Raw genomic sequence first — 12,607 nt, forward strand, 5'->3', positions numbered from 1 at the left:
AGCACTAACAGAATTTCAAAAGTTCTCTGGTCTCAGAATTAATTTGAATTAAAGTGTGCTCTTTCCAGTGAATTCTCAAGCATACAATATTAGATTGGACACCTCCCCTTTTATTATTGCAGATCAGTTTAAATACCTAGGGGTAAACATCACAAGTAAACATAAAGCTCTTTATCAACAAAACTTCGCCGTCTGTATGGAAAAAATTAAGCAAGATTTGCATAGATGGTCAACCCTTCATCTCACTTTAGCTGGAAGAATTAACGTTGTTATGATGAATATCCTTCCTAGGCTTCTCTTTTTATTTCAAAACATTCCAATATACATCAATAAATATTTTTTTAAGCAATTAGATTCAACCATAACCTCATTTATTTGGAACTTAAAACATCCACGTATCCAAAGAGCGACCCTACAAAGACCTAAGACAGAAGGTGGCATGGTTCTACCTAACTTTCAGTTTTATTACTGGGCAGCAAACATACAAGCTATAAAAACCTGGACATGGACACAAATAGATGAACATACACAGGCTTGGTCCGCAATAGAAATAAAATCCTGCAATACTTCTTTATATTCCCGGCTTTGTGCCCCAATAAATGCAAGTTATCGCCGATATACTAATAACCCAATTGTGCTTCACTCACTCAGAATATGGAACCAATGTAGAAAGCATTTTAAGATGGAGAATCTTTTATCTGTGGCACCTCTGCATGAGAACCATCTTTTTCAACCCTCGCAAACATATGCATTTTTTAATATCTGGAAAAGATTTGGGATTAAATTGCTTAGAGAACTTTATATAGACAACATCTTTCCATCCTATGAACAATTACATTCCAAATGTAACTTTCCAGTAACACATTTCTTTCACTATATTCAAATTAGAAACTTTGTTAAACAGAACCTGCCTGATTTTCCTCATCTCCCACCTTCCTCTATGCTGGAAAAAATATTTCTCAGTTTGGAGGACTCAGACAGCATTTGTGCAATATATAAAATTATTTTACAGTCCCTCCCTTTCAAAGATCCAAAAGGACAATGGGAAAAAGATCTCTCACCCAAAAACATATCAGAAAAGGAGTGGAAGGTAGCAATGCAGAGAATTCACTCGAGCTCCATATGCACAAAGCATAAAATTATTCAACTCAGAATTATATATCCAGCACATCTGTTGCGCTTAAAACTGTCCAAAATGTTTCCAGGGCAAGACTGTGAATTTTCCCTTGGGATTAATAAAGTATCCATCTATCCATCTATCTATCTATCCAACTTGCGAACGCTGCAATCAAGCTCCAGCCTCACTGGGTCACATGTTTTGGGCCTGCACCAAATTAACATCATTCTGGACAAACATTTTTAAGTGCCTTTCAGACAGCCTTGGTGTCACAATCCCTCCTAACCCATTAACAGGTGTGTTTGGTGTTTTTCCAGATGGATTTGAAATGGATAAGGACAAGCAAACTGTGATTTGCATTCACTACACTATTGGCACGCAGACTTATTTTGCTAAACTGGAAGTATCCTAACTCTCCTCTTTTAAGTCAGTGGGTAACTGATGTTTTATATTATTTGAAATTGGAAAAAATCAAATTCTCAGTTAAAGGATCTGTGCATAACTTTTTCAAAACCTGGCAGGATCTAATCTATAATAATAAAAGGCAAAGTCCTCACTGACTGACTGACTCACTCACTCACTGACTGACTCATCACTAATTCTCCAACTTCCCGTGTAGGTGGAAGGCTGAAATTTGGCAGGCTCATTCCTTACAGCTTACTTACAAAAGTTAGGCAGGTTTCATTTCGAAATTCAAAGCGTAATGGTCATAACTGGAACATATTTTTTGTCCATACACTGTAATGGAGGAGGCGGAGTCACGTATCACGTCATCACGCCTCCTATGTAATCACGTGAACTAAAAACAAGGAAGAGATTTACAGCACGAGTCACACGCGGGAACGAAGGTAAATGACGTTAATTTTTGACTGTCTTTTAATACTGTGTAAGCATACATATTAACACATGTGCAATTAAACGTGTGCATTTACGGGGTGATTTCTCAGGCTTAAAAGCTCACCTTTTATCAAACTCGGGAACAAAGGTAACTGACGTTGTTCACTGTCTTTTAATACTGTGTAACCATACATATTAACACATGTCCAATTAAACGTGTGCATTTACGCGGTGATTTCTCAGGCTTAAAAGCTCGCCTTTTACTAAAAAGGTAAATGCAAAACTATTTTCAATCAGTTTATTGAAACGCTCCCATTAAGGATTGCAATAACATATTCGTGAGATAAAACAACGAAGTAGGGGGAAATGGAGGAACAGCCGCAAACAGCAAAAAATTTATTAAACAATTGAGAACGGAGCGAGTTAAGCATACAAGCATGTTCATAAGGGAAACAAAGCACGGTGTAAAACGTAAGTTTAAATTAAGTTTATAGAAACGCTCCTGCTGCGGATTGCAATAACATATTCGCGAGATAAAAGTTTAATGAGAAGACACGAGGTATAAACGAACCACACGCCGTGGCGCAACGTTAGGGGCAACAGTTTCAACCATTCTATGATCTGCTTCTCGCAACTGAAAGACGGCACATGGCGGATGTTAGCCGACTTGCTCACCGCAACGTTAGGGGCTTCAACTATGGCGCTGACGCCACATCTCAGTGCCAACACTTTGCAGACTGTACTTAAAAGACACGCCCTCCTCACTGGACAGTTAAAAACACCAATCAAACTAACGATGACATCAAGTATTACCCAATCAAAAGTAGGAAAGGAGGCATCTTCATAAAATGCGTGTGGGATGATTTGCATGAGACGCTGCTTTAAAAAAAAAATGATAAAAAAAATACGGGATAAATCCCGTCCAGTATTGATTCAAAACGGGACAAGCAATTTCATTCTCAAACGCGGCACGATTCCGTATTTTAAAGGACGGGTGGCAACTCTACAGTGCCAGGTAACCACCCATACAATCACATTGTGATTCAGACTAGGAATGCAATGAATGTAATTACCCCGATCTACATACAAGGCGAAAGTCTTGTGTAAAAACATAAAAAGATGTAATTGAACAAAATGTATGTGTGTATAGAAAATAGGACAGAATGATGAAACTTGTTTGTGTTTTGCGTACGTGACAAAAAGCATGTATACTTTCTGGAAGTTTCTTTTGATGATGTGTGTGACAAGAAAATATACCTTTAGGGTAATGACTTTACAAAATTGGAAAAGTACAATGAGTCAGGACGCTATTTTTTGCTTACGTGGTCAACGATCAGGAGATTAGAAAGGTATAAAAGAACAAGGACATCTGCGCTCGAGGCAGATGAAGTGCGGTGTCCTAGGACTGTGTTTCTCTGACATTTTACCCTTGCCTGGTATGTATTAATAAAAGGTTTTGACTAATTTTAATTTTCTTCTCTGTCTTCAGTCACAAAAAGTGTCCACAGTTTTTGGCGCCCGGACGTGGGGCAGGAGACGGCCGGTCGACTCCTCCAGCGAGACCATTTCAGTGATCCGTCTTACCAGCGGACTGCCGTCAATTTGAGTACTCCGGCAGCAGAGCATGCAGCTCCGGCAAAAGTTAGGACTGCCCTGTCCTGAAACAGTTCTTGCGTGAGGAGTCCCTGGTCTCCTCTTTGCTACATCCACAGTGACTGAACGGATTTCCAGACAGAGCTTGCACACTTCCAGGCTGGGGTAAGCACCGGGGGATTTCCGAACATTTTTTATTTTCTAAATAACGGGAGGGCGAGTTTCCTGTTGACCGTCTAGTCATACTCATATCTCAACGGGTTGCTTAAGGTGATGGAGACTTGACCCAAGCAGTTTGACGCATACGAAAGGTCTGACGAAAGGATACTGGCCTCACCCATATCCTAGACTCGGCTGGACGTATTGATGTAGTATTCTGCTGAACCGAATCGGACACGAAGTCACCTGAGCTGGAATCCGGGGATGTGAGCGGACAGGCTAACGGGACGAGTAACGGGGTGGTATGGAAATATAAACCGAAAAGAGCACAGATTGCAGGATTGCTGTTAGGAACGGAATGACACGTAGCGCTATGGAAGATATGTAGCTATGGAAGATATGTAGCGCTATGGAAAAATAAATAAATCTACATACGGAATAAGCAACAAAACCGTGTTCTCCTGGGAAATTGGATCAGTACCGATAGTTGGAGGTGTCTCCCCTTGAAACTAAGAAGGGAACAGTTAGGTTTAGTGAGTGGCACACTTAATGCCTCGCTGATTCATACGTACAAGGGATTAGGCGAATCAGTATATAGTTGGAAAATTAAATACAGAACCCGGGAGGGTAAGGGAACATAATGGGAACTTATAACAGTAAGCCTGTTAATCGCCGCACAGGGGGATCAAAATCATTAGTGCTGGAAGGATTATTTTCGGAGGATCAACAGACGCCCCGTAAAAATGGGTCTCCTAGAAAATTTATAGAAAAGAATACAGGTTTAGATTTATCCTATTATTTTTTTCCCCTCCTCAGAACCAACCTCAGGCACCTCTATTATCCCCTCCTCTATTCCCCATTCCGACTGCCCCCCCCTGCACTACAATTAGCAGAAGTTTCCCCTGATGATTCCCCAGGCACAGATCACTATGACCCCTCAACCCATCGTGATGACCCACCCTGTACTAGACAAACCCCCGTCTCCAAATGCACTCGAAGTCAAACCTCCACTCACAAACCAGCTCCAACTTTTTTTCTCCTCTAATCCTTCACCTTCACTTACTTGCCCTTTAATAGAAGTTCCCAATCCCCATTATAATCCCCCATCCAGCTGGACCCCAAAATCCCACAACAGTTATGATAAATCGGAATTGGGACATCCAAGAACTAAAAGATGTCGTGAATGCACTTCCAGATCCAAAGGAAGTAGGAGGACTAAAATTTGTTGAACAACTTGATCAGTTAGATAGCATGTATAAGCCTAATGCTGCTGAATGGACCCAGGTACTTCGTCGAAAGCTTGGGACCACATGGGCCACTGTTAGCAGGGGTGTCCGCAATGACGTTCCATGGGTATGGAACCCAGCTTTAACTCGAGGACAGGGGATAGGTGGAGAAGGCGAATTTAACCCACAATGGGAGGCGTTGAGACAAAATATTGCAGAAAAATATAAAAAAGGAACGGACTGGTCCCTTATTTCTGCTGCAAAACAAAAGAGACACGAAACGGTTGATGAATGGGCACATAGGATTCAAGACCTTATGGCTAATCACTCGGGCTTGGGAAATGCTGATGACCGCACCCGAGCTGCAGTTCCACCTTTTGTTTCCGGTTTGCGCTTTGATATACAAAACAAGGTCCGCACTTCCTGTATTGAGTGGGAAAGTGCCACGTTTGATGAAGTCAAACGACATGCTGAACATGCCGAATCGGACTCTCATGCCAAATTATTGGCAGCACAGATGAACTATTATACCAGGAATGCTCCTGACCAAGGTCGAGGATATGGCTTTAGAGGAAGGGGACGAGGACGAGGAAGAGGACGAGGTGGTTTTAGAGCTCCTCCTGTTGACCACACTAAGAATCCTTTTATTCCCTCTCCCTTAAATTCCAATGCTAATTCCTTCTCTTGCTACGCCTGTGGTGAAACTGGACATTTTCGTCGGGAGTGCCCTCACAGACAGCAACAGCCCCCACCTCCCCTTATTCCACCTGTTTCCTCTGATACCCCTGACTAACAATACTGGCCATAGGAAAACGCTGGGACCTCCAGCCACTCTTTTCAACTACCTTTGCTCACCCATAATTCAGAGACTGATCCTTTACTGACATTGTTCGTTGATGGCACTGAGACTGTTTTCTTAATCGACACTGGTGCCACTCGATCTACCCTCTCGCTGGCAAAGGTCCCTGCCTCAAACGAAACTGTTACTGTGCTTACTGGTTCTGGACAACCTCACCTTCTTCAAGTATCAAAACCTCTTCAAGTCCAGTCACGTCCTGGCGGACCTACTTTGTTCAACCCCAAAAGTTGTTACAGGCCCCTGACATTTTACACTGTACTGCCCAATATTTTCCCTATAGAAGTAGACACCACCTGGCTAGAATTTTTCCTTACTTCTGGTACTTGCCCCGAAACCCTTCACATCTACTGTGTTTTTATTTCATCCACAAAGGCAGCTGCTTCTGTTCATCTTACATGCTCACAGCACATATATTATCTTGGCGACAAGCGGCACAGTGCCTCATATTTTCCTTAGCTAATTCACACACTGTTAAATGGGGGGAAATAGGACCATGGGTAGAAAAATGCCTTGAAAGAACAGACTGGTTACAAGTTACTCCAGGTATTTTTGATACTCCTGACCATTTAATAACTAAAGTAGTGTTTCAAAGGATAGCCCACTGTGAGCCTCTGGTGATCCACCCGAAATCCTCTTTCCGCCCGCACCGTGCCCAATATCCTCTGTCTCCCGAAGCAGAGGCTGGCATCTCCGCCGTACATTCCGATCTCGTCAAACGCGGTACCGCCGATGGACATGGACCGTCATGCCTCAGGGATACAGAGAAGCCCTTTGTGTTTCTGGTTAAGCTCTTGCCCAAAATTTAGAAGGCGTCTGGCCGGAAGTAGTACATTGATACAGTATGTAGATGGAAATAATATGTAGCGCTACGGAAGAAAATTGTACAATAGATACTCAGAAATTGTTGCTGTTTCTGGGGGAAAATGGCCATAAAGTTTCTAAGGTTAAGCTGCAGCTAAACAAAACAACAGGTTATGTCTGTTTTAGGTATTCTGGGCTACTACAGACAGTGGGTTCTAAATTTTACTGAAAGAGCACAGCCGTTGCAACAATTGGCTGAGAAGGCTCTCTGTAACCTCAAAACTACTCTTTTATCTGCGACGAAAAGCAGGGATTTATGAATTCAGTACTGACGCAACAACATGGAGATAAACAAAGACCGGTGACTTATTTTTTCTAAAAAACTGGATCCAGTGGCCGCAGCATTTCCTCCGTGTCTTCGTGCTGTGGCTGCAACAACAGAAACTGTATTAGCAAGCACGGATGTAGTTCTCATGAAATTTCTTCTGTCCTTTTCTTTTTTCTTGTGACGTGTGCATTGAGTTAATAGTCCATTTGTTTCTGTTTCCTTTGCTGCATTGTTTCCAAATATAGTGTAAATATAGAATAATACTGGGGTGAAGTGTGTTGAAAATGGTTTGGGTGATTTTGTGTGTTATAGAGTGTATTAAAGGGATCCCTATGAGTATCAGAATGTACTCTGTACTTTGTCAAATGTTACAATTGAAAAATGGAGCACCCTCAACCAGTTACGCAGTGGTCCAAGGGGACCGCCTGCTGGAAGCAAATCGAATTTCATCAAGCTAAGTGCACAAACAGCTGAACTCGTAGCACTCACTCAAGCATGTCAGCTGTCCGAAGGGAAGATCGTAACAATTTATACAGATTCCAGGTATGCTTTTGGAGTCTGCCATGATCATGGAGCACTATGGAAACTAAGGGGATTTAAGACCAGTACTGGAGAGCTCTAACTAAAAACTGAAAAAGATAATTATCGATTTGTGTAATTGGTTTAACGCAAATGAATGTCTCCACTTTCGTTTAAGGCTTGTAAATATACAAAATATTTTTCCTTTTAAACCCTGATCAAGTTTGAAGGAAAAATACTCTTTTAATAATTGTGATATGAATGGAAGTTGTGTATTTTAGGTACTATAAAGGAAGAGCATGGTGACGCAGTGGTTAGCACACTTGATACGAATAAAAGGTTCAAGCACGTATGTTTTCCTTGTTAATAATAAGCATGACGGAAAAGACGCGTTTAAGTATGTTGCATAGATAACCTTTAAGCACAACCTCGCGTGAGAGATTTCTGTGAATAAAGTACAATTGAAAGAAAACTTTATTCTATGAATGAAAAACATTGGGAAGCTGTAGGTTTCTTTACATATGCAGAGCAATTTTGCAGATGCTGTGCAATATGTCAAAAGTTTAATGTGGGAAAAGGTACCCAGGTAAGTCCCGCCGTTACCCCTAATCCAATGGGTCCGTAATTGAACTAACCCCGTCTAAAGGGTTCCGATATTGTCTTGTGATTGTCGATGTGTTCTCCCGATGAATAGAGGCTTTCCCTTCAAAACACAGTGATGCCAAAACAATAGCTAAAGCACTAATTAAAGAGATTATTCCAAGATGGGGTATCCCTCAAAAGTTACAAACAGATAATGGCACTCATTTTGTGAACTCCATTATAAATGAATTAACCACCTGGCTATTGTGAATACCATCCCCAAAGCAGAGGCATCGTAGAACGATGCAATGGCACTTTAAAAGCTAAACTCGCAAAAATTTGTGAACAAACTAATTTATCATGGCCGGATGCACTACCCTTAGCTTTAATGGGACTAAGGGGACGGACACACCGACAACTGGGATTATCGCCGTTTGAGATTCTGACCGGACGTCCCATGCCCGTTGGCATGGTTGTAATGTGAATTTGCATACTGTGGACAATGATCTTCTCTCTAGTCTTGCAGGTTTGCGAACCTCGTTGAAGGAAAATCCACCAGCAGGTTAATCAAGCCTGGAGGACCAGCCCCCTTTCCAAGGATTTACCAATTCCTTTGGGCACCTGGATCCTGGTTCGAGATACTCGGAGGAAACACTGGCATCAGCCTAGGTGGAGAGGACCATTCCAAATTCTTCTATCCATACCACATGCCGTGAAAGTTGAAGGACTGCCTGCCTGGATTCACGCCTCACATTGCAAGAGATGGCACCCTTGATTGCTGTGCTACTATGTTTTTCTTTTCCCTTGTCTACTGCCCTGGTCACCTTGACTTTCCCGTTGGGAATTACCACATCAGTGCAGTTTGATTTCTGCTCTATTATCAACTGTGGGACTGGTCGACAAGCCCAGTGGACCGGATCTGACAAATACGTGTGTATGAGGGGAAGTGACTGCGACAACTGGCAATGGGTTTTTGCTAACACTGGAACTGAGGACTGGGGTTATCAACCTTTTGAGGCCCAAAAATACGGTTTGAAAAATCGGTTTTTTATCATAAAAGGACATGCCTCTCATGAATGTGCTGACAACCATTGTAACCCTTTGATCATTACTTTGAAGAACCCCTCTTTACATGACTCAGGTATTTATGTATTAGGGGCATATGTATCTGGAACAGACCCTTTAGGGAGATTTCTAATTAAGATTGACAATCCTGTTACTAACACCCCTCATTCTCTGGCACACACTCCCATCTCCCCAATTTTTGGTTCAGATTTTTCTCCTGTTAAGATTATGAATATTTCCACCCTTTCATCCACTTTTTCAGTAGAAACTGGTTATGGAGATCAGAATAGATGGTTGCAGTGGGTTCTCTATTCAGCTAAGCAAGTTAATCGTTCTCATTGTTATGCGTGTGCTGCAGCCCGTCCTCATTTAGCTACAGTCCCTTTCCCATTATCTAACATTTCTGACCCCGTGGGGTTGCCCTGCCTTCTGTACTTATTCACTATTTCCAAGAAACCCCTCTCTGGTTCAAAGTGTTCTAATCTATCTATTCTTTTTCCCCCCACCCGTCACATGGATACCCCTATGTTTCAAACTCACGAAGGCAATAATCCAATTAGTTATGCCTTTTAGACTTCTATCCTTACCTCCCTCTCACTTCCCATATTATTCCACACCTCCTTTTTATTTCCGACATACCCGCTCCCTTTTCCATATGCCTACTAATATCTCCTTGCATGGCCCTGGAGTATACATAGATGCTATTGGAGTCCCTAGGGGTGTCCCAGACAGATTTAAAGCTAGGGATCAAGTCGCAGCCGGTTTTGAATCTATCATACCCCAAATTACTATTAATAAGAATGTAGACTGGATTAATTACCTTTATTATAACCAACAACGTTTCCTTAACTTCACCAAAGACGCTATTGAAGGCATACATGAACAGCTTGATCGTACTTCTCTGATGACTTGGCAAAATCGTCTAGCCCTGGACATGTTACTTGCGGAAAAGGGAGGTGTCTGTGCTATGTTTGGTGACGCTTGTTGTACATATATTCCAAATAATACCGCGCCAGATGGATCAATAACTCGTGCATTGGCAGGCCTCACTGCTCTCTCTAAAGAACTTTCCACTAATTCTGGCATTACAAATCCTTGGGATCAGTGGTTTGCATCCTCCTTTGGATCCTGGGGACAATGGATAAGATCTGTTTTCATTTCTTTGGTTGTGACATTTTGCCTCCTCCTCCTGGTTGGTTGTTGTATTATCCCTTTGTTTCGCTATATAATATCTAAGTACTTTACCGCCTCTATGGAAAGGACATATATGCTACATGAGGAGCGCACGTCTCGTATAGCTTCTTCCATTTTCTCTCCCCCTTCCCCTTCATCAACCATTTCAAGATAGAATTATATTGCCCACATCATTTTGTTCAAAAAGGGAGGAGTGTAAAAACATAAAAAGATGTAATTGAACAAAATGTATGTGTGTATAGAAAATAGGACAGAATGATGAAACTTGTTTGTGTTTTGCGTACGTGACAAAAAGCATGTATACTTTCTGGAAGTTTCTTTTGATGATGTGTGTGACAAGAAAATATACCTTTAGGGTAATGACTTTACAAAATTGGAAAAGTACAATGAGTCAGGACGCTATTTTTTGCTTACGTGGTCAACGATCAGGAGATTAGAAAGGTATAAAAGAACAAGGACATCTGCGCTCGAGGCAGATGAAGCGCGGTGTCCTAGGACTGTGTTTCTCTGACATTTTACCCTTGCCTGGTATGTATTAATAAAAGGTTTTGACTAATTTTAATTTTCTTCTCTGTCTTCAGTCACAAAAAGTGTCCACACTTGCAACATTCAAAGATGATGGTTTGGGATAAGTACACCATACAACATAAAAGAGCTTATGAAGCCTTGAACCGAAAAAAGCAAGATCTCACAGATCGTAAAAAAAAAAATAGGAGGTAATGTCGTTTTACTCGCTGTACATTTTAGTCAAACATTACCAGTTATTCCACGAGGGAGACCAGCAGATGAACTCAACGCGTGTTTAAAATCCATGCTTCTCCCACGCTCTGTTATATGTCGCGTGTTCTCGGGTAGGTGCACCAAAAAATTTATACATTTAAGCATGTAATGGCCAAACAAAAAATGAGGTATACCCGAAGGCACTGCAGTACTACTTAATGTAACTTTACTTCTTAAATTTTAATGTTTTACTGTTTAATAATTTATACGCTTCTTATATGTTGTTCAAATTCTTTTATCAAAATACCACTGACAGCGCAATGCACGATAACATGGAGTGAATACACTATACGCATCCGCCCACGGCTGCCCTGCTGTGCGCAGATAGGAGTTGATTCTACAATAAAATAAAATAAACATAAAAAGAGTAAAACAATCATCACCCATAAACCGTGTGTGTGTGTATATATGTATATATATATATGTTGATATGTGGATGTGTAAATGTATATATATATATATATATATATATATATATATATATATATATATGTAGATATGTATATATATGTGTATATGTATATGTATATATATGTTTATATGTGTGTGTGTGTATTTTATATATATAAAACACAGCAACACTCATAACAATGACAACACAATTACATTGACAGTCATGTTACGTTATTTTTAAAATGTTTCCTTTACTTTTTCATAACCTCTTTAACACACTACTTCTCCGCTGCGAAGCGCGGGTATTTTGCTAGTCTATAATAATAAAAGGCAAAGCCCTCACTGACTGACTGACTGACTCACTGACTCACTCATCACTAATTCTCCAACTTCCCGTGTAGGTGGAAGGCTGAAATTTGGCAGGCTCATTCCTTACAGCTTACTTACAAAAGTTAGGCAGGTTTCATTTCGAAATTCAAAGCGTAATGGTCATAACTGGAACATATTTTTTGTCCATACACTGTAATGGAGGAGGCGGAGTCACGTATCGCGTCATCACGCCTCCTACGTAATCACGTGAACTAAAAACAAGGAAGAGATTTACAGCACGAGTCACACGCGGGAATGAAGGTAAATGACGTTAATTTTTGACTGTCTTTTAATACTGTGTAAGCATACATATTAACACATGTGCAATTAAACGTGTGCATTTACGGGGTGATTTCTCAGGCTTAAAAGCTCACCTTTTATCAAACGCGGGAACAAAGGTAACTGACGTTGTTCACTGTCTTTTAATACTGTGTAACCATACATATTAACACATGTGCAATTAAACGTGTGCATTTACGGGCTGATTTCTCAGGCTTAAAAGCTCGCCTTTTACTAAAAAGGTAAATGCAAAACTATTTTCAATCAGTTTATTGAAACGCTCCCGTTAACGATTGCAATAACATATTCGCGAGATAAAAGAACGAAGTAGGGGGAAATGGAGGAAGAGCCGCGAACAGCTAAGAGCAAAAAATTAATTAAACAATTGAGAACGGAGCGAGTTAAGCATACAAGCATGTTCATAAGGGAAAGAAAGCACGGTGTAAAACGTAAGTTTAAATTAAGTTTATAGAAACGCTCCTGCTGCGGATTGCAATAACATATTC

This window comes from Erpetoichthys calabaricus, chromosome 10 (assembly GCF_900747795.2).
Source record: "Erpetoichthys calabaricus chromosome 10, fErpCal1.3, whole genome shotgun sequence".
Lineage (NCBI taxonomy): Eukaryota > Metazoa > Chordata > Cladistia > Polypteriformes > Polypteridae > Erpetoichthys > Erpetoichthys calabaricus.